The sequence below is a fragment of the Pseudophryne corroboree genome, chromosome 5 (genome assembly GCF_028390025.1).
Source record: "Pseudophryne corroboree isolate aPseCor3 chromosome 5, aPseCor3.hap2, whole genome shotgun sequence".
NCBI lineage: Eukaryota > Metazoa > Chordata > Amphibia > Anura > Myobatrachidae > Pseudophryne > Pseudophryne corroboree.
Window position 1 is genome coordinate 532,286,203 of NC_086448.1, and position 22,646 is coordinate 532,308,848.

At 43.5% G+C, this 22,646-nt stretch overlaps 1 long non-coding RNA gene across 2 annotated transcripts; it reads left to right on the forward strand.

Annotated features, from left to right (window-relative positions):
* Positions 1–7,853: 7,853 nt before the first annotated feature.
* LOC134929188 (uncharacterized) lies at positions 7,854–14,965 on the forward strand. Of its 2 annotated transcripts, XR_010178360.1 has the most exons (6): positions 7,854–7,878; positions 9,541–9,705; positions 10,438–10,475; positions 12,068–12,214; positions 12,340–12,461; positions 14,221–14,965. It is a non-coding gene; the product is annotated as an uncharacterized LOC134929188 (long non-coding RNA). The 2 variants fall into 2 exon arrangements; XR_010178361.1 differs by lacking the exon at positions 10,438–10,475.
* Positions 14,966–22,646: the final 7,681 nt, after the last annotated feature.

Consider the following 22,646-nt stretch of genomic DNA (forward strand, 5'->3'; position numbering starts at 1 on the left):
GCCAGGCCTATGCAGAGGTGCGGACGTCGCTGCTATTTTGGAGAGAGCTGAACTATCCTGTGAGGTTTGGAGTGCGTAACATAGACTGTTTGTTGTTGTTGACTGCAGTAAGGTGTGTGCTAAATCCTATTGTACATTGTCACACACACTACTCACGACCGCATGGAGAGAAGGGATGTAATCAGACCGTTAACTAAAAATCACACAGCTTGACCCCTGTTTAAATACAGTATAAATCAATACAGAGACACCACTTGTGGGAAGAACTTTGTAGAGACATTGAGTGATTAGAGAAAGACTGAGTTATTTGTTTTCAAGAGATAATTACTACAGAGACATTTGTTTGATAGAGATTCCAAGACACCTTTGTTATCTACATCCCCATGCCATATTGGAGTACAGTGACATTTACTAACAGAAACCCAGGATCTCTATCCCTTGTGCAACAAGTATAGTTATACCACAGCCACTCCCCATTGAAATACTGTGGCATTGTAGGATCCATGAGCTCCAACGTAAATTGGATGTGAAGGTTGAGAAATTTTTCTGTATCAGGGATATTTAGAAAAGTAGAATTAATATTGAAAATCATTTTCTTAATCACCTTCTTCACTGTTTTTCTTGACATATATTTTTTCTCGGAATATTCATATATCTGTGATTAGATTGAGTGAACCATTGAATTAATGAATGTTCCAGTGTATTGTGAGCTGTAGCTAAGTTTGATCTTCTTGTATTCTTCAGTCTTTGTCATTGTTTTGTCCCATTTGCATTATTGTGATTATTCAATTCTTACCATATAATCAATTATCATCTTTAATCCAGAAGTCTTTTGCGGCCAAATAATACAACTTCCTGTTGGCGATTGCTGTCATCGAGTCACAGTTGCATATCCATCTATCCTACCTCTATAAACCCGATACAAGAAACAAGGTATGGGGGGAACATCTTAGGGAAAGGGTCAATCACCTAGCCACCGAACATCTGTGATACCTCTTCCAACCACCTGCCAACCCCGGGGTGTTACAGGGACTTTTGACTGTAGTGAAAACTACTACTACTTTCTTCTATTCACAGAAGGGGTTACGTGGAGATATCCAAGATTTCTCCAGCGGTGCCCCTGCTCTGTGTCAGGATCACTTTCCCATACAGGATTATTGGGAGAGCGATTCATAGATGCATGGAAAGCTCGTCTTTCTGTTTTACATCTAAAAAAAACATTTGCCACCTCCGTGCTCTCTTTACCTCCTTTTTTAATGCCAGCCAATCAGGGGAGCCCGGGGCACTTCAGACTGCAGTGCTGATCCCTAATAACCCCACTCTTTCCCCAAGCCACCACTGGGTTGTGGCATGTAATCTGCATGTGTGGCCAGTTGCCTATGCATACATCTGTGGGGGCCAAGGGATCCCTTTGGAAAAAGTTGTGGAAAAGTAGTCCATAGACTTCTATGGGCTAACTCCATATGCAGATGTTGTTAGCTGGCGTTGGCCTGTGCATGCATCAGCAGGGGCCAGTGGAGTAGGAGCCAGAGGATGAGTTATGCCTTAGGGCATGGGAGTAGTAAAGCATAGTTGATCGTCTTGCAGCACAATCCTACCCAATGATCAGACAATAATTTGAAGACATCTTGGGGGAGACTTTATGTATACATTTTTGGAGCATCACATGTAATATTTTTTTAAGCATGAGCCAAAATCACAACTCTCTAATCCATGACTTAGTGTTTGTGAAGCTAGCTTTGCTCTGCAGAACTTTAAAAGATGTTCTTAGGAATATGAATATGATGCTAGTATTATATTATTTTGCAACAATCTGCTATAATTCATCTGTTGGAACAGAATACTTCTCACCAGTTAGGTATGGAAATTCATCAACGAGTAAAATCATAAAACACTGATGTAAGTTATCAATACACAAGACTGACGTCAATCGCCTTCGTGTCAATGCATGCATTTGTCAGGATCAGGAAATAGTATTTCATATCAGTGTTTGTTATAAAACACAAAGCAACACCAACAGTTTCATTAGTAAGACGGAATTTCCTTGTGCAGTAGTAACTGATGCCATTGTTACTGTTTTCAAAGTCAATATAATTTTCCTTAACATAAAAGCAGCATTGAGAAGAGATATTTGTGACTTATCATGCATTCAGTTCACTTCTTATAAAATTGAATAGTACAGCCTCTGGCAAAAAGGGAGGAGGAAGGATGAAGGATGCTGAAAACAGATTAAATATGTTATTTTTCCAAATCTGCAAATACATGTTTAAACTGAACTCTCATGTAATGCTTGTGGGTATTTTGGTAATATGACAAACGCATGAGATGTGATCAGTTGTTTGTGTACCAGAATTATAGAGCTGGCAGAGCAATGTCCAAAAACATATGTTGCAACATAAAGTCTACAAAAACAGAATTATACATGTGTCATTCATTGCGCCAAATGTGTAAATCCTACAAGATGAAATAATAATAAACACTGGCAAACTGAATATGAAATGGCAAAAATGATTAAATAACTAGATTATACCATCTACTCCCAATACAATATTCACTTTTTTGTACAATACAGTTTTTTTAATCTACAATAATACCTAGTGGAATGTCAAACTTCATTCCTCATTCTCCGTGACAAAAACGACCTTGGTTTCATTCAGCGTCAGCTCCTTGGTAATGTGGATTGATAAGTCACTAGAAATAATTGCCGAATGTGGAACACGCAGAGATGCAGCTGAAGTGCCCTTTATTTCTTTTCATAATTGCTGTTTATTTCTGGGTACGAGTCTGGGCCAGCTCATTAGGATGGTGACAACTAATGAAAAAAGAAGCTGTGCAGTGTTATTGATGGAAACCAATGTATACAATGTAGTGGGGTTAATTACAGTGCTGGACATACAGTATAGAATTTTTTTTAGTTGTAGCTGTAAAAAGGTATATATACTAAAACGTTTATGTCACTTACCCTGGTGATCAGGTGGATATCAGGGTTCCTTTTTTGGAGCTAGTGCTGACACTCTAGGCCCAGGAACCAGAGTACTGTTGTGCCAGGGGTTGTCCACTAACCGTGGTGGTACAGTGGTGCCCAAACATTGGCTTGTAGCCATAGGCCTGCCGTCAGCAAAAGTGCAGTGGCTACCAGAGGTACTGTAGCTTCTGGTTCCAATGTATTGAGAGATAGTGTCTAGTTAGTCTATAGGTTGACCCCATATTGTCAACATGCAATAGGTCGACATGGTTAAAAGGTAGACAGGTAAAAGGTCAACTGTGTTTATGGTCAACAGGTACAAAAGGTCAACTCACAAATGGTCGACACAAGTTTTTGGGGATTTTTTCCAACATTTGCTTCATTTACCATCCACATGGACTACAATTGGAAATAGTAACCTGTGCAGAGCGCAGCGGTAGTAGAGCGAGGAACCTAGCTCATAGTGTGGCAAGCAAAGCAAGCCCACAATGGTCTACATTTGCACCAATTGTGGTCTTTCACAGACTTTGAAATGGACATTTTTTTCCCAAAAAGCATTGAAAAATGTGATTTGACCTTTTTTGTGTCAACCATTTCCATGTTGACCTCTTAATCCTGTCAACCTTTCGTACCTGTCAAAGTTTTGTATGTCAACCATATGGGACAGCTCTATTGACTCTCTGTCTAATTTGTGTAGAACTGTTATACCATATCTGCTGGCTTCTTGGGAAGGAAGGGGGGAGGGGGGGGGGATGGGTGTCACAGCCAGCAAAGCACCATGCTGAAGCACTGAGGATGGTAGCAGGGAGACTACTGACCAAAGATCTGGAAAACCATCCTCTGGGAAGGGAACCATAAATCAGAGTAGATCTCCTAGAAATATTTTGGGCAGGAGATTTAAAAGGGAGAGATTTAATAGCCCTTCTAAAAAAAAGAAATTAAGGTGTTGCCCATAGCAACCAATCATGTTGTAGCTATCATGTACAGTATCTAATACATTTTAGAAAATGATAGGTGGAATCTGACTGGTTGCCATTTGTGACACTTCCAATTTTTCTTTTGAAAGGGTTGATAAATCTAAAATCCCCAAGTCCGAAAGCAGCAACTACTCCCCAATAACTAGAGTGCATCAGACTTACAGGTTACAGCAGTAGGAGTGCCAGTAACAGTAGCTCACTGACTAAGGAAATTTAAAAACCAAACAGTAATACCACAAAAAAAATAATCATCTAAGTGTAGATAAAACGGGGTGGCAAGAAAGCCCATCCTGTCACGCCTACTGTAAGTAAATGCCTGATTCTGAGTCCATTGCAAGCATTGCAGAGAGGAAAGAAATATTGGCCCTCATTCCGAGTTGTTCGCTCGCTAGCTGCTTTTAGCAGCATTGCACACGCTAGGCCGCCGCCCTCTGGGATTGTATTTTAGCTTAGCATAATAGCGAACAAAAGATTAGCAGAATTGCTACTAAATAATTCTTTGCAGTTTCTGAGTAGCTCCAGACCTACTCACAGATTGCGATCAGCTCAGTCCGTTTAGTTCCTGGTTTGACGTCACAAACACGCCCTGCGTTCGGCCAGCCACTCCCCTGTTTCTCCAGACACTCCCGCGTTTTTCCCTGACACGCCTGCGTTTTTTAGCACAATGCTCAGTTACCACCCAGAAACATCCCTTTCCTGTCAATCACTCACCGATCAGCAGTGCGACTGAAAAGCGCCGCAGAATCCACAGCAAATCTACTAAGTTTTTAGTTAAATAACTAAGCGCATGCGCCCTGCGTGCTTTGCGCATGCGCATTTAGCAACAAATCGCAGCATAGCGAAAATCGGCAACGAGCGAACAACTCGGAATGACCCCCCTTCTAACTTCATGGGGAGGAGAGAGGAATTTTTAGAAAGTGTTTATAGGTTAGTGTTGTACACATAGCATTGTTGCATCTGTAAAGCAATGTAACAAAACATTGTTAAAACGGTATGCGGTTAGCATACCGACAGTCGGGATCCCGGCGCTCACAATACAGATGCCTGGATCCTGACAGGGACACATACCACCGCTGGTATACCGCCGAGGTAGGTGATTACCCCTCTATGGGTGTCCAAGACACCCATAGAGGGAGAATAGAACCTGTGGCCCGGTCCTGCATCGTGGCAAGCGGGGCTTGTTGCACTCGGCCCCCCACCGTCATTCCACCGCTCGGGATGCCGATGGCGGCATAATGACATTCGGCATACCGAGTGGCGGTAAATCATACCGATCCCATTAAAACTGATAAATTGTAAGCAAAAGAAAGAAAAAGGAGGAAACTAGCTAATTAAGTGGTCCAAGAATGATGGAAGAAAACTGAAGCACTGTTTCACAAGAGAGAAGAAAAGAAAGAACGATTGCGCTGTTAGAAAATATGTCAGCATTCTTTATTTCAACTGGGTATCGGTGTGCGGTTGAATACTGAAAGTGTAAATGATGGCATAAGCTCTGCTTCCAAAATGTCAGCTGTAGTGGTGTGAAAGACTGAAGTGCTGGAGGGGTCCCGAAATACCTGAAAGGCTAGGGGCCCGGCCATGGGTTAATGGAGTGAACAGGTGCATGCCTCAAAGTGGGCGGGGGGCTATTTGGTGCCTCAAGTGTCACCGACCCCAGTGACGCCACTGAATTAAAATAATAGTCCTGTGTTGCATCACTGCACAAACAGATGCACCGTAAAAAGGAAAATGTGCTTGGTGGGAAAAAAAGTACATTTGTGCCCAAATATGTACTGTAAAGGTGCATACACAGTCACACAGGGCGTTTTTGCCCAGCGTGTATGCAAAGCGATGATCTCTGACATAGCTAGGCTGAAAAGCGCTCAGTGCATACACACTGAGCTATTTCCCCCCCTGCCTATGGAAAGCCGCTCACCCCGCAGTCCATCTACTAGTAATACCAGCAGATGAACGGCAGCCACCAGCGATGAAGCGGGAGCGCGCATCAGCGCTCACCGCTCATCGTCGGTGCATACACACTGGCCAGTTTTGAGCTGAATGCAGCTCAAAACTCCAAAAGTGACCTGCTTTCAGCTCATAATCTCCAAGTGTGTATGGGCCTTAAGGCTAATCTAGAGGTGAAATCATTTGCATTTACCGATAATACATACCTATAGTAACATTTTTCTAAAATATAAATAATAATAATAATAATATAAATAATAAATAATTTGCTCCTGACATAATTTTTATATACTTATGCCACACAATATCATAGGGATGTGACTTGACAATGTTAGTAGTGAATGCTAATTACAGTAGTATTACCTGAAGGCCTTGAACACGACCAGCAAATTAAAAGAGACCAGATAGTGCTGCTGATGGTGGCCAACACTTTTATATCCCTCCATCCGAGGTAAAAGTAAGTTCCCGGCAGGTCTGCCCAATGTTTTAAAGGGGATGTAGTAATGTGACCGGCGGTCAGGAGACCGCCGGTCACATTACCTCCCCCTACATCCCGGCCCCTCACAATCCTGACGGTCGGCATGCCAACCAACAGGGACTATTCCCACTCGTGGGTGTCCACGGCATCCATAGAGTGGGAATAGAAGAACCCGCAGTGACTGCAAGTAGCCACGAGCCCACAGCATGGCGAGTGCAGTGAGCCCACAAGGGGCTTGTTGCACTCACCGCCCCCCGTCTGCATTCCGCTGCTGGGATGCCGGCGTTGGTATGCTGACCGCCAGTCTCCTGTCAACAATACACACCCGTTTTAAAGGGACAATCATTTAATAATAGGCAAAACCAACTTGTTTTCGCCTTTTAAGTGATTGCCACTTTAAAACATTGGGGGTCATTCCGAGTTGTTCGCTCGCTAGCTGCTTTTAGCAGCATTGCACACGCTAGGCCGCCGCCCTCTGGGAGTGTATCTTAGCTTAGCAGAATTGCGAACGAAAGATTAGCAGAATTGCGAATAGAAAATTCTTAGCAGTTTCTGAGTAGCTCGAGACTTACTCCTACACTGCGATCAGCTCAGCCCGTTTCGTTCCTGGTTTGACGTCACAAACACGCCCTGCGTTCGGCCAGCCACTCCCCCGTTTCTCCAGACACTCCCGCGTTTTATCCTGGCTTGCCTGCGTTTTTCTGCACACTCCCTGAAAACAGTCAGTTTCCGCCCAGAAACACCCACTTCCTGTCAATCACACTCCGATCACTTCAACAATGAAAATTCTTCATTCGGACGTGAGTAAATCTATTAAGTTTTGTGCTAAAATACTTAGCGCATGCGCACTGCGTACCATGCGCATGCGCATTTTTGCCTTAATCGCTCCGTTGCGAAAATCGGCAACGAGCGAACAACTCGGAATGACCCCCATTAGGCAGACTTGTCTGTTGCAAGCAAGTCTCAGGCTATTATATTTACCCCTTCGTCTCTCTAAGCAAAAGGAGTTGTAAGTGCTAAAAGCGAGTCTACATATAGATGCATGTTTTAGAATTGTTTGGCTGCATGTGCAAAAAAAAAATCTCAATTTGCATCAAATAAATATGCTTAGGTAAAATTCTACGTCCGCCTGTTGGTCTCACCATGACAGATTGCTCTTCGCGTTTTTTTAATTTCTGTTTCATGCTATAAATTGTGACCTATATTTAGAACTGGGAAATCATAGGACAAAATAATATTTTCACAATGGATTTCATAATGTTAGTGCCAGGGACGTGCGGTGAGCTAAATAGCACTGGTTAGTGCTGCTTGTGAGTCTAAATACAGGAGTCATGTGTCTAATATTGTCAATGTCACCTTACTAGTCTTATATGGAAGCCTGTGAAGCTGAGTTAATGAATGGTGAACACAGTGACATACACAGTGACGTACAGACAGCACTAGGGAGGAAACTGCTGATGTCAGTTTTTTCTCTGTCATTTCATTTTGTCCAGCTCACCTTCCGGAGACAATCTGTGAGTCCTCAGGCATATGCAAGGCTGCCATTAAGGCTGGTATCTTGTTACTTGTGTCATGGAAAAGTGGCTAATTACTACATATGTCAATATTTTCCACATAGCATTTGATATTTTCAATAACAATTGGCACATCGCCCAGTTTGAAGTGAAAAAAAAAAAAAGTTGTTTTTTTTTGTGTTTTTTATTTATTTATTTTTTACTTAGCAAGTACAGTACATGCATACAATGGGACCCATTTATCAAAGAGTGATAAAACTCGTTGTGAATGATAAAATTCATTGCGTAAGATAAATGCTGCTCCAGCCAATCAGCTTCTAACTGTAATTTTTCAAACGCGTGACAGTTAGGAGCTGAACACATGACAGTTGGGAGATGATTGGTAGGAGCACCATATATCATACGCAATGAGTTTTAACATTCACAGCGAGTTTAATCACACATTGATAAATGAGCCCCAATATATGGATCTAACTTGAAAAAGTATATTTACAAATTGATCCTAGGAACGGGCCGTTAACAATACATGGAGGTATGATCTATCAATGAGAAACATTTAGTTTAACATCTTATCTGCCACCCACCCCCCCACACACACACACACAAAACCGCTCAGAAGTTGAAATTTTTTTAACTACCTATTAAAGTTCAAAAAGTATTTTTAATAATATCTTATTTAATATTTATAAAAATATATATCTAGGGAGTGTTTTGCTCCCCTCATCCCCCCATGTCCACATGCCCCCATTAATAACACCTTAACACATTTAGGCCGCAGCGTGCAGTTCTATTTATAATAATGACACCCATTGGGGGCACTGTTCTTTTGGAACCTATAGCTAGTAATATTTAAGTATATACGCCCATACAGTACTAGCTGTGAAGAATATCTGCATATTTATAGAAAACAAACCCTGGCCTACATTTGAAAGTTTCAGAAAGATAATATAATCTTAGCTTCTTTTTTTATAAAGGTGATTTATAACAGCTCTGTAACAGTACATAATACATAGATCTTCCACATACAGTAATTACAACCTTGGTTTGCTTAACAAGTACATTTTTTAATTGCCTCCAGCATAAAATATATACCTATTTCTTTAGGCTTCACAGCTGCCAGTAACACATGAGCTCATCCAGCAGTGCATATACTTACTGTAAAAAAGTGAAGGTGATTCATCATACTGATATTTCTGGCTGTCTGCACTGTACTTCCATTTGCTGAAAAGAAGTAATGCTTCCAATCTGTCATAGTTAGGAATAAAACTCTTTCAACTGTTGAAACTTGATTTTATTTTGTAACGTGGTCAAATTATACAAAGACAATGCAGTCTGTGTGTTATGTCCGCATTAATAGTGCCATTATAGAAGTTACTCTTTCATCTCCAGTCCTGTACTATAAGAGTTTCATACTTTATGCAAATACATTTCATGTCATATTTTAGCAGAAGTAGCAGGACTGTAAGTAAGGCGGTGCGGCCAGTGCTGCCGTACAGATACCCTGTGAGAGGAACCAGCCGCAATCTCTAACTGCTGGGCACTCACTGCAATGTACATTAATATTATAGCTGTCCACCTGGCTACTTCTCTGCCAGGCGCACCACTGCTAATAAGCATTGCAGCGTGAGCGACTATCCTTACGTTGAGCTTCCCCTTCCACAGGCTCCCGCACTGTCTGCAAGGAGAAGCGTCATGACATCTTCCCAGACTCCCACAGTGCCAAGCTTCTAGTGAGGAGCCTTTCTATTTGGTGCAAGCAAGACTGCTTGAGCCCACTCCAGGCAGACAGCAGTGTGTCAGTCACTGACAGTGTCAGTGTGAGGCCTGGTGAGTACTGCATCTGGGATATGAGAGATTGACTGTGACAGCCATAGAAGTCCCTGGAAGGGAGGGAGGGCGTATGGGAGAGGTATGCAGGTAGGTAGATATGCTAAAGGTTGGTAGCCATTTTCATGATGACATTCATTCAGGACATAATAATAATAATTGCAAGCCATTTTCATGGGGCATTACTGTATGGTATAATGTGTAAGGGATATTACTGTGTGGCATAATGTGTAAGGGATATTACTGTGTGGCATGATGTGTTATAAGGGGCACTACTACTGTGTGGAATAATGTATACAGTATAAGCGGTATTACTATGTTGCATACTGTGCTATACAGTGCTCTAATACTGTATGGCATAATGTCAATGGACACTACTACTGTGTGTCATAATGTGTAAGGGGTATTACTAGTGAGGCATAATGTGTAAGGGGCATTACTGTATGAAATAATGTGTAAGATGCACCACTACTGTGTGGCATAATGTGTTATAGAGGCACTACTACTGTGTGGCATAATGTGACTAAGGATCAGCAGCAGTAGTAGTAGTAGCAGTAGTAGTAGTTGTAGTAGCAGCAACATAGTAACATAGTTTCTGTAGTTGAAAAAGACAATTTGTCCATCGAGTTCAACCTATTTGTAGTCTCCTACACTGTATTATTTTTAGGACTCATTTTATCTGTTGCTAATATCTGCCGTTGTGTTTATTCCTTTTTTTTTTTATATCTATAGTGCGTGACTACATAACCCTGGATATCCTTATCCATTAGGTATTTATCTAGCCCATTCTTAAAAGTGTTGACCGAGTCCGCCATTACTACTCTCTCAGGCAGGGTATTCCAAACACATATTGTCCTTAATGTGAAGAAACTTTAACATTTCTGTGTACAAAATCTCCTCTCCTCTAACCTAAGCGGGTGTACACGTGTCCTCTGTGTTGATCTTAACAAAAACAGATCCCCCGCAAGCTCTGTGTATTGTCCCCTTATATATTTGTAAATGTTAATCATATCCCCTCTTAGTCTCCTCTTTTCCAGTGTAAACATGCCTAGCCTTGCAAGCCTTTCTTCGTATTCCAGCGTCTCCATCCCCATAATTAGTTTGATCGCCCGCCTCTGTACCTTTTCTAGTTCCAGGATATCCTTTTTGTAGTATGGTGCCCAAAACTGTGCACAGTATTCAAGATGTTGCTTCACTAGGGATTTAAATAATGGGAGTATAACACTCTCATTCCTTGCATCAATTCCCCTAGAAGCTGTGCAGCCTTTAGAAACTATTTTAGTTGGACTGCGTTTGCGCCAGATTTGTCACACTAAACTTAACGAGGAAGCCTCTATGTGAGGGAGAAGACTTTTGGAGATGTAGTTTATCTCACAGCACAATGCCTTCTCCGCTACCAACACATAAACTACAACTCCCAGAAGCCCATGTGCCGGGAAGCCACATGCTCCACAGCTCACCTGTAACTGTTGCTACAAATGCTCTGTACGGTCGTTACCTCGGTGCTATGATGCAAGGAGCTGCAGTTGACAAAGGGGGTAATTCTGAGTTGATCGCAGCAGCAAGTTTGTTAGCAATTGGGCAAAACCATGTGCACTGCAGGGGGGGCAGATATAACATGTGCAGAGAGAGTTAGATTTGGGTGGGTTATATTGTTTCTGTGCAGGGTAAATACTGGCTGCTTTATTTTTACACTGCAATTTAGATTTCAGTTTGAATACACCCCACCCAAATCTAACTCTCTGCACATGTTACATCTGCCCCTCCTGCAGTGCACATGGTTTTGCCCAACTGCTAACAAAATTGCTGCTGCGATCAACTCAGAATTAGGCCCAAAATCCGACACCCAACACGTTATCAGTCATGAACAATAACATACAGTGGCAGCCCTACTCATATCTAAAGGTAGGAGCCAATGGTGGTCATGGAATACTGATAAAAAATAGCCATTATGTGTTGCCCTGTATTATATAATTATAAATCTAGCTTGAGTTATTTTTAGGCTTACCATACTATGCCTTTAAACTGGGACACTCATGAATTACACTGGTTCTGTGGCTGATAAAACTAGGGGTACGCTGCACTTGCTTCCGGGATTCCGGCTGGCGGGTTCCCGACATTGGTCCCCTCACCGCCGGGAACCAGACAGCTGGGTTCACATGCTGATTCCGAAATGCAGGCTTGACGTTAGCCAGCCCCAGAACCTGTGTATTTCATATGTGCCGCACTTTAAAGGGATAGTAGGGTACTGTATATTGCTCAAATTTGTTGCTGCTTTGGATTCACTTTGTTTTCCCGTTGCCATTTCTATTAGGCCTATATTTCAAAATTAGCAGGGATGCTTTTCTTACTATTTACCTAGAGATGCAAACATTAGGATACGCTGTGGGAAGTACTGTATGCACAATAAAAGAAAACAGCTCTCTTCAATTAGCGTCCTAACCTGTGAACTGAAAGACTATACTCCAGGGGATGTTTCGTCATTTGTATCATGTGACAGCAATCAATGGTAAGTGGATGATGGAATCTATTAACTTTTGCCCAATTAACTTACGGGGAACAAGGAAGTATTTTGCTTCTTCTTCTCATTTCCTATTGTTAATTGTCCTGAACAGATGTTTTGTTCTATTACAGGTTATGTGGATTTTTCAAGAAACTGGAACACTGTCACATAAAAATAGTGAAATCTTTCCTCTTTCTCCAACTATATATACTTTGCATGTCGTACAGCTTTCCAGGAAATGTATTGGCTTAAAGTAAGCTATCCTTTTCTTAAGGGGAAATTCAATTCTGTACCATGTGTCGTTGGGCATTGCTGCAGTGCCCGTCTGTGCACATATCTGCCAGGGGATGTAGTTAATATACCGGCTGTCGGTATCCCAGTGTGCAGGATCCCGACGCCAGAATCCTGACAGCCGGTAAAACGCTCCCCGGTATTCCCACTGTGGGTCTATGCCACCACACAAGGGAGAATAGAACCCGTGGTGAGCGCAATGAACCTGCAAAGGGACTAGCTGCGCTCGCTGCTGGTATTACGCCTGGCAGGATGCTGCTATCGGGATCCTGACAGCCGGCATCTTATACTGAACCCATTAGCCAGTTATGGTAGGGCTGGCATAGTAAGCTTCCCTGTGTACCTCTATGGAGTGTGGGGGAAAAATTACTATGTTGGCCGATGCGATGTGCCATTCTAGAGCAACACTTTATATCGATGCCAAGAAATTGAATTTCCACTTTAAAATGTTGCTGCCTATTATAAATGGGACTCTGAATCTCCTGTAGTTGCTCAGCTACAGAAAATACAAAGTGCGAAAAATCGCAACATCAACCTGCAAAACGAACCATCGTGGAATGAGCTCCAAGTGTTTGTTTTTAGGAGTTATTCTATCATTTTAACAAAGAGCATACTTAGAAAAGAGCATTTCTTGGCATATATTCCACCAGTGCATACCTCCCAAATTCTGGATTTGCAGAAGAGAGACATATGTGCGCGCCGGAGTAGTGCTCACAAAATTAGGGGGCATGTCCTCATGGCTATGGGTCGTTGCCATGCGGCATGTGCCACGATTGCAAGCCACGCCCCCATTTTCATCACTATGGGGGCTGTCCCTCTCTGCCAGGGAATTTGAGAGAGGGTCTCCCAACTGCCCCCACCGGGGACATTGCTGCCTGAGGGTGGGTCAGCAGGACAATGCGTGGAAAATGGGACAGTTGGGATGCAATGTGATAAAAACTTTGAAACATACAAAAGTAGCACATGTAATATGTAGGTTATAGTTCTGATAACCTGTTGTTTTCATAATTAAAATGTTAATAGAAATAAACTTAGACGTATTTTATGAGAAAAACATTGAAATTAATGGGTGGGCCTGATGTGGTTGTAGTGTGAATCCCCTGTACTGGGGGTAAATATCAGGGATACCTTGGTTTATGGTTCACAACCTTTCCCCTCTCACTGCTTCGGTTGGTCATGGGTGCAGCCTAAGTACCAGTGGGCACCCAAATACTTTACTGGAAAATATTTTTTCAAAAAACACTCAGAAATTGTAGGTTTTATTTTTAATTATGATTGAATTAGGTCATTGGTTCTGAAACTTGTTTCTCAGCAGTAGCACGAGAGGAGGGTGCTCTGTGCAGTTTCCATTCATGCCCCTCCCCTCCTCTCTAGGCTGCAGTACTGCTGTGTGCTCTGAGCACTAGTACACCTCCGGAAAGGTAAGTATCTAGAAAATGTACAGTAGCCACACCGCATATTTATTTTTAGGAACTATTTTGAATATTACATTAGTGACATTGTACAGCTTATCTAAACTAGGATCAATAGTGTTGCCCATAGCAAAGGCCTAGATCTTAAGTGCTTCAGATTTTCAGTAATTGTGGCCTATATGGGTTTGTAAAATTGTAGAATTGTTTTGTTACTTCTGCTAATTACTCCTTTATCTTAAACAGTTACAGTGATGCAGTGTTGCAGTTTATTAAATGTTTTTTTCTTTCTGGTGTTCACCTTGTATTTAGGAGTTGGGGTTCTCTGTTCCTCTGGCATGCCATGACAGGAAGACTACCAAGAAGAGTCTTCTAAGACATAGAAACATAGAAAGTGACGTCAGATAAGAATCACCTGGCCCATCTAGTCTACATACACACTAGGGTTCATTTTTGTTGTTGGAACAATTAACTTACCAGTATATTTTTGGATTGTGGGGGGAAACCGGAGTACTCTGAAGAAACCCATGCAAATACAGGGTTGATATACAAGCTACACACAGTTAGGACCATGGCATGAATCTAACCCACGACCTCAGTGATGTTATGCAGTAATACTAACCATTACACCATCCATACTGCCAGGTACGGTCCACACTACACTAAACAATCACCACTATGGATGTTACACATGCGTCTTCAGATGCAGTCCCTTACGTCAGCACACCTGACAACACCACAGTCACCGCCCAGGATCTCCATGCAATTCCGATCTGTGTTCTCCAACAGTAACCACCTGGACACATGCGCAGGGAAAAAATATCAGGAGCTTGCTTCCTACGTCCGGGTCTGAATCAGGCCCACAGTGCTTTGGCTGACTTTGTGTCAGTCCACTACATAGCAGGTATGCATGTTCCTGGAAGAGGGGACCACAAAAAAACGAATTGTCTTATTTATGTACATTTGAGTTTTGCAGAAGTGTATGTGACGTTACAGCCAAATAAAACATGTCAATAACATCTAATAAAACTGACACATCTAAATGTAAGATACTGTATATGTAACTGTCCTAGACACTTTGAACTGAGATTTATTTTATTTTATATGTTGTAGCAGTATTCATGTTGGAAGGAGACGTAGACTATGAAATCACTTTCTCTGTACAGAGATCTCTTATAATCAAGGAAAGGTAAAGCTGAACACAATGTTCTCTCATAAGACCTCTCCTGTAACTGATAATAATTGTTAAGAAGAAAAGAAGAAACAAATGTGTTTTTAAAGGAATTGTATTGTCCATTTAACTCACTGCTTGGCCAGTGTTGAATGTTCATAGATGTACAGTATTACATTACTGCCAATTATGTTTGCTTCCTGACTGCTGTGAAAATGTTCCTAGGCTAAACCGATGCAGACACAACCAAAACCAAGCAATGTTCCTGGGGAAAGAACTCATATTTCAAATTCTGGTAACATCCAGACAACTTAATTCCTTAGTTGACAAATCAGTTAGCTAAATGGTCTGCGGTTTGTTTGTTTTTACAGAAAACTCCCTTGTGTAAATCCGTACGTCCAAATGTGCGAGGACTGAGACACCTACTGTTAGCATCCATGCATGCTGCTTATATACCATCGGGTGCAACATTGGACCCCCAATAAAGGGGTCCCCCCTCCAGGCACCCAAGGCCAGGTCTGAAGCCTGAGGCTATTCCTAACACCCCTGGGATGTGAGTGGCGAGTTTATAGTTAATTAGTTATTTTTAAAAAAAAATTATATTGTCTTTTACAGGAGAACTCTAGGTCCAAGCAAGTCTCCCCCGCATGATGGTACCTGGAGAGCCACAAGTACCAGCATGTGGTGCATTAAAGGCCCGCTGGTAACTATAGTCCCTCTGTAAAAAAAATAGATAAAAAAAACACAGAACACGCACTTCGTGATAGTATAACTTTATTAATCACTCTTGTACACACACAAACTCACCTACAATCCCTGTAGCCATTCTTGTCCTCTTCACCAAGAAGCATCCCCGTAACCTGTAAAAATCCACACGCGCCTAAGTGTAGATCATGTGATCTTCAGTCCAAGCAGGCATCCCAGGGGATACACATACAATTCCTCTACACGAATGAGTGGGACCCGGGTGACTCCTGTAATTAGAAGAGCGGCCAGCCAATCAGCAAGCGACTCCGAAGGAGCTGCCTACTGATTGAATGTGAGTTCCTCATGCCCATCTTGGTTTGGGTGTTGCAGTTTTTTTAACCGAGCATGGATTCACTCGGAATTGGCAAGTTTGGGCGGGTTCGGTTTTCAGAAAACCGAACACGCACATGTCTAAAAAAAAATTTCATTTTTAGTACTTTGTCAAGAATCCTTTGCAGGCAATAACTGCCGGAAATCTGGATGTTTTCAGTTTGTTGTTTGTTCGTGAGTGATAATGGGGAGAGGCAGAGGGTGACAGGGAGAGGCAGAGGGTGACAGGGAGTGGATGACAAGTAGAGGCAGTGGGTGATGCCAGGTAGAGGCAGTGGGCAACAGGGAGAAGGTGACGGTGAGAGGCAGTGGGTGACAGGAAGAAGGTGACAGACAATGGGTGACGGAGAGAGTGAACGGGAGTGGGTGATGGCAGAGTGATCAAAGAGAGAGTTATGGGGTATATTCAATTAAAGTCGGATCCATTCCGACATGCATTTGTCGGAATGGATCCGACAAGGGTTATTCAATGAACGGGCAAATCCGACCATCTCAATCTGACTTAAAAAAAGTTGGATTGAGATGAGGGACCTGAGAGGAGGAGACAGGGAGAGCCGCGGGCAGATGGGGGAGAGAAGCGGCTACAGCAGCGTAGCGCCGTAGCAGGAGGATGGTGCACCACCGCCAGACCTCACGGCAGCATCCACCTGACTCCAGCAAGCAGGACCTCATTTGCTGGAGCCGGGTGGATGCTGCCGTTAGTGCTGACGGGGCCCCATCCTCCTGCTGTGCTGTAGCCGCTGCTCTCCCCCGTCTCCCCACTGCTTTCCCCATCTCCCCGCGGCTCTCCCCATCTCCTCCTCTCAGGTCCCTCATCTCTATCCGACTTTTTTAAAGTTGGATTGAAATGGTCGGAAATGGGGCCAAAACCTGACGGATTTGGCCCCGTTTCTGACAGAAGCATGCGGATCGCCGGATATTCCGCAGATCCACGTGCTTTCCGACTTGTTGGATACTTTTGGGGTGTATTCAGGGCCGGTTCTGGCGCTCTGTGCGGCAATAGGGGGCATGGCTTCATACAGGGGGCGTGGTCATTTACGCCCCCTGTACAGACTGAAATGATGTGCGGTGCGCGATGACGCCATCACGCACCGCACAGTAAAGGACCTCTCCACGAAGGGAAACTAGACGCGTACGCGTCTAGTTTCCATTCACAGCGGCAGTGGGGGGGCAGCGGGAGAGCGGGGGGCACACAGCAGCAGCGGATTTTGCCATGGTGCGGCGCCCTCCGGAAGGCGGTGCCCCGGGCAAAAGTCCTGCTTGCCTGTGGCAAGATCCGCTACTGGGTGTATTGAATAGGTCGGAACCCCTTCCGGCCTAAAAAATTAGGAAACTGACATCTTTCTGACAGACGGCAGCTTTCGACTGCAATTGAATATACCCCTTAGTGAGTAACAAGGAGAGGATGATAGGGAGAGGCCACAAGGTGAGTAATACTTTACAATTTATTTACCTGGGCCCAGAACTGCAACGTGACTCATCCTTGGCTTTTATGCCGGGGACGTTCACAAGATTGTGACGTCAGATCCCTGGTGCTATGACAGTCTCAGTAAAGAGGAAGCTGGAGTCGGAGCAACAGGTGAAGGAGCTGAGAGGAGAGGGGATCACTGCCCCTCCTCTCCCTCCGGCCAGACTGTTACCACACACTCAGATATCAGCTCAGCCTCAGCTGCTGAGCTGCTCACTCTAGCCTGTGGGACTGGCAGTGCGGAGCAGTAACTGGGGGGCAACAGCATATAATTAATCAGTGTGATGTGTGCCTCTATGACACATATATAAAAGAGGAGGGAATAATAATAATAATAATTTTATTTATATAGCGCTCTTTCTCCAATAGGACTCAAAGCGCTTAACAGATACATAGCATAATATAGTACAGAAAATAATGAAGTACATTTTCATAAAATACAGACGCATGTAGATACTAAAGGGACATTATGGAAATGCTTGAGTAAACAGAAAAGTCTTGAGTCTACTTTTGAAGGATTCTATAGTTGGGTCCTCTCGCACTGTGCGGGGAAGTGAGTTCCATAGAGTCGGAGCCGCATGACTAAAAGCTCGACCCCCAGATGAATTACGGTAGATTCTAGGTACTGCTAAAAGTCCTTCATCTACAGATCGCAGTAATCGAGTGGGGCAGTAATGTAATGCTTTGAAACTCAGTAAGCCAATCTTGAAGATGATTCGCCATCGTACAGGCAGCCAGTGAAGGGAGTAGAGGATGGGTGTTATGTGGCTAGAACGGGGCTGGTTGGTTAATAGCCTGGCAGCTGTGTTTTGCACCAGCTGTAAGCGCTGCAATTCTTTTGCTGGTAGACCAAGGTAGAGGGCATTACAGTAGTCTAAACGAGATGATACAAATGCATGTATGACTTTTGGCATATCATCTGAGGGAATTAAGTGCTTGATTCTGGCTATGTTTCTCAGGTGAAAGAATGAGGATTTGATTGTGGCTGATATCTGATGTTTAAGTGTCAAGCCACCATCCAGGACAACGCCAAGATTCCGCACACGATCACTGGTCTGTAATTCTGAATCCCCGAGTGTAAGTCCAGTTGGTTGGCTATGCTGCAGTCTTGTCCTTTGATGTTGCGGTCGTATCATAAGGACCTCTGTTTTATCCGGGTTCAGTCGCAGCCAACTGGCGCTCATCCACTCCTGTAGTTCAGCTAGACAGCCATTTAGGGTTGCTATTGGGTTATCAGTGCCCGGAGCAAAGGACAAGTACAGTTGTGTATCATCTGCATAGCAGTGGTAGACCAGGCCATGGCGCCTGATTATTTCGCCCAATGGGAGCATGTATACTGCAAAAAGCATGGGGGATAGTATAGAACCTTGTGGGACACCACATGGCAATGGCACTGGTGGTGATGAGTATAATCCAGATGATACTCTCTGTGACCTGCCTGTGAGAAATGATTTGAACCAGTTTAGGACTGTGCCATCCAGACCACAGAAATGTATCAGTCGCTCAATCAGAAGCCCATGGTCCATGGTATCAAATGCTGCCGAGAGATCCAGAAGGATTAATATTGAACAGTCACCTCTGTCTTTTGCCATCAGAAGATCATTTAACACACACACCAGGGCTGTTTCAGTGCTATGTCTTCTCCTGAATCCTGATTGAAATGGATCATAAATATCATGGGTTGTCAGGCGGGTTTCCAGTTGATTTCCAACGACTTTCTCAATAACCTTTCCTAGGAAAGGAAGGTTTGATATCGGTCTGTAGTTGGTCATGCAGTCGGGATCTAAATTAGGTTTTTTAAGAAGCGGTCTAACAATTGCTTCCTTTAGGGGTCCAGGAAAAATGCCTGTCTGCAAAGAGCATTGAACAATTTTTGGGTCCAGATCACAGGTGGTGGGATGCAAAATCCGAGCAATTTCAGCAGTGTCCTTTACATCCACTGGATCAAAGCTGGTCCATGAAGGCAGGTAGCTTATATTGGCAGGCTTTGTAGTTTGGCACTCCTTTGATGGCACTGTGGAGATTCCAGCCCGGATGGTGGATATTTTATCTGCAAAGAAGTTTGCAAACTCGTTGCATCTTGCCTGGAAGAGGGTCTCATCAGTCTGCAGGCATGCTGGCTTGCAAAGCATCTCCACTGTGTGGAAAAGTTGAGCTGGCCTATTGTTTGCTGCTGTGATCTCATTTGACAGGAACTGTGCTTTCTTACGAGTGATTGTCGATTGATATTCTTCGCTATGCTTTATTAGTTTTATTTTGTTATCCACTAGGTTAGTCTTCCTCCATTGTCTTTCCAGTCTACGCCCCCTTTTCTTGAGCTCACTAACACTGTTGTCGAACCATGGAGCTTGACGTTGTGGTTTACGAGGTCTTAAACGCACAGGGGTGATAATATCAATTGCAGCCATAACATCCCTATTATAATAACGGACTAGGGAACAGGGATCTTCACAGGCACCCAGTACAGCAGAGAGATCCAGATTTGCTGCAAGAGCCTGGGGAGTCATACCCCTCCTTGGACGATACCTGGTCAACTCCACGGGCAGAGATCTTAATTGAGGGGTTGCAACTGAGAACCAGAGGGAGTAGTGGTCTGACCAGATGACTGGGTTTATTTTTAGGTCAGTGACTTCTAATCCAATCTGAAAGACAAGATCGAGAGTGTGACCACTTTTATGTGTGGCAGAGGGAATGACCTGTGTGAAGCCCAGACCATTCATTGTGCACAGGAGGTCTTGGCCAAGGCGTGAGAGCTCATCATCCACCCATGCATTGAAATCCCCGAGGATGAGCCATCTTTGATGTTCCAGAACCAGGTCAGCAACAGTGTCTGCAATTTCTTGTAGAAATATCTTTTCATCTCCAGGTGGCCGGTAAATGAGAAATACTCTGAAACCTAATCCTGTCGAACTCCGGGCAGCAATGCACTCAAATGAGCGAGTAATTTCAGTAGGGTGGACCCTAAGTTTAAGTTCTTTTTTGAAGCAGATAGCCACCCCGCCACCCCTGCGGTCCAGTCTTGGGTTGTGGATGACAGAGTAGTTTGTTGGTACTGCAGCCTCCAATATAGGTGCTGCATTTTCATCTAGCCAGGTCTCTGTAATACAGGCTAGATCTGCAGATTCAATAAGGTCAGCAATTGTTGCAGTCTTGTTTCTTATAGATCTGGCATTACAAAGGACTGACCTGATTGGGCATACCAGAGGGCCTTCAGTTTTCTTTATGTTAAGTGCAGGAGCTCTGGGTATGGGGGTCACAAAGTAAGAGTTGACAGTTCTGTCCTTCCAAACACAGGGCCGTCTTTTGGGTATCACTTCTATTTGATTGTTCTTTGAGTATGGGGGTGAGCAGGTGGGCAAAGGACTTAGATGGTTACCGGGGGAAATACATTTCCGGCCTGCTCGCTTCCCACGAATGCGCCTGTGTTTTCTTTTTAAAATGCCAAGGGATTGGAGAATAGAAGCCTGTGATGGTGTGATAGGAACTGCAGAACGTGGTGGGTGGAGTCAAAGAATGAAGCTGGAGCAATACGTATACATTTGGTCATCAATGACAGATTACTATAAATTTGAGCTGCATATGATGATGAGAGAGGGAGAGAAAGCAGTGGGGTTTTTTTTGTTTTGGTTCTTGTTTTTTTTTTCTTTTTTCCTTTTTGTGTTTTGTTTTCCCCCAATTCGGTATGTGATCCAAAATTATAATGGGATTATGAACAAAGTTATTGCTATAACCTATTGTGTATATTTGAAGCAAGTAATAAATAAAATAACTGCTGATTTAGTCAATTATCCTAGGATAGGCAGCCTTTTGGAAAGGTGTTAGAAGCCAATTCCTACTGTGTAGGTGTGAAAAGTCTCAGTGTGAGAGGCCTTTGAAGTAGATTTTTTTGTGGGGGTAGTGATAACGTGTCCTGGAAATGGATCCTGATTTTAAACAGTGAGCCTTCAGCAATTCAGAGCCTGAATATACTGATATTAGTAGATTAATGCACATGATTGCCACTTTAAAAAAAACTGCAAAACCTTACCAAATCTCTCACTTTCTGAAATGCTCTCTCTATTACATTTGGCCCCTTATGTAGATTAATTAACTGGTCATTTTTTATAAAACTGCTTACACAATGAAGTAAGAAAAAAAATAGGATTTTAATTACCTATCGGTAAATCCTTTTCTCACAGTCCGTAGAGGATGCTGGGGTCCACATTAGTACCATGGGGTATAGACGGGTCCCTTGGGAGCCATGGGCACTTAAAGAGTTTAGTAGTGTGGGCTGGCTCCTCCCTCCTACCAGACTCAGTCTAGAGACTGTGCCCGATGGACAAACTTCGAGAGAAGGACATACATAGATAGTGGTGAGATTCACACCAGCTCACACATAACAAAGCAAACCAGGCTAACCTGCCTGAACAACTTCAGCATCAGCTGAACAACAGTACTTAACCAAGCAATAACGCAGTACTTAACCAAGTAACAAGGCAGTACTGAACTAAGTAACTACTGCAGGAAAACGAAGCAATGGCCGGGCGCCCAGCATCCTCTACGGACTACGAGAAAAGGATTTACCGGTAGGTAATTAAAATCCTATTTTCTCTTACGTCCTAGAGGATGCTGGGGTCCTCATTAGTACCATGGGGATGTACCACAGCTCCCAGTACAGGAGGGAAAGCGCTGAGGCTCCTGCAGAACTGATTGACCAAACTTTAGGTCCTCAAAAGTCCAAAGTATCGAACTTGTAGAACTTAGAAAACGTGTTTGACCCTGACCAAGTATCCGCTCGGCAAAGCTGTAAAGCCGAGACACCCCGCGCAGCCGCCCAGGAAGAACCCACCTTACGAGTAGAGTGGGACTTAACAGATTTTGGACACGGCAAGCCTGCCGTAGAATAAGCATGCTGAATAGTAAACCTGATCCAGCAAGAAATCGTCTACTTAGAAGCAGGACACCCAACCTTGTGGGGATCATAAAGGACAAACAGAGCATCCGATTTCCTGTGACGCGCAGTACTCTTCACATATATCTTCA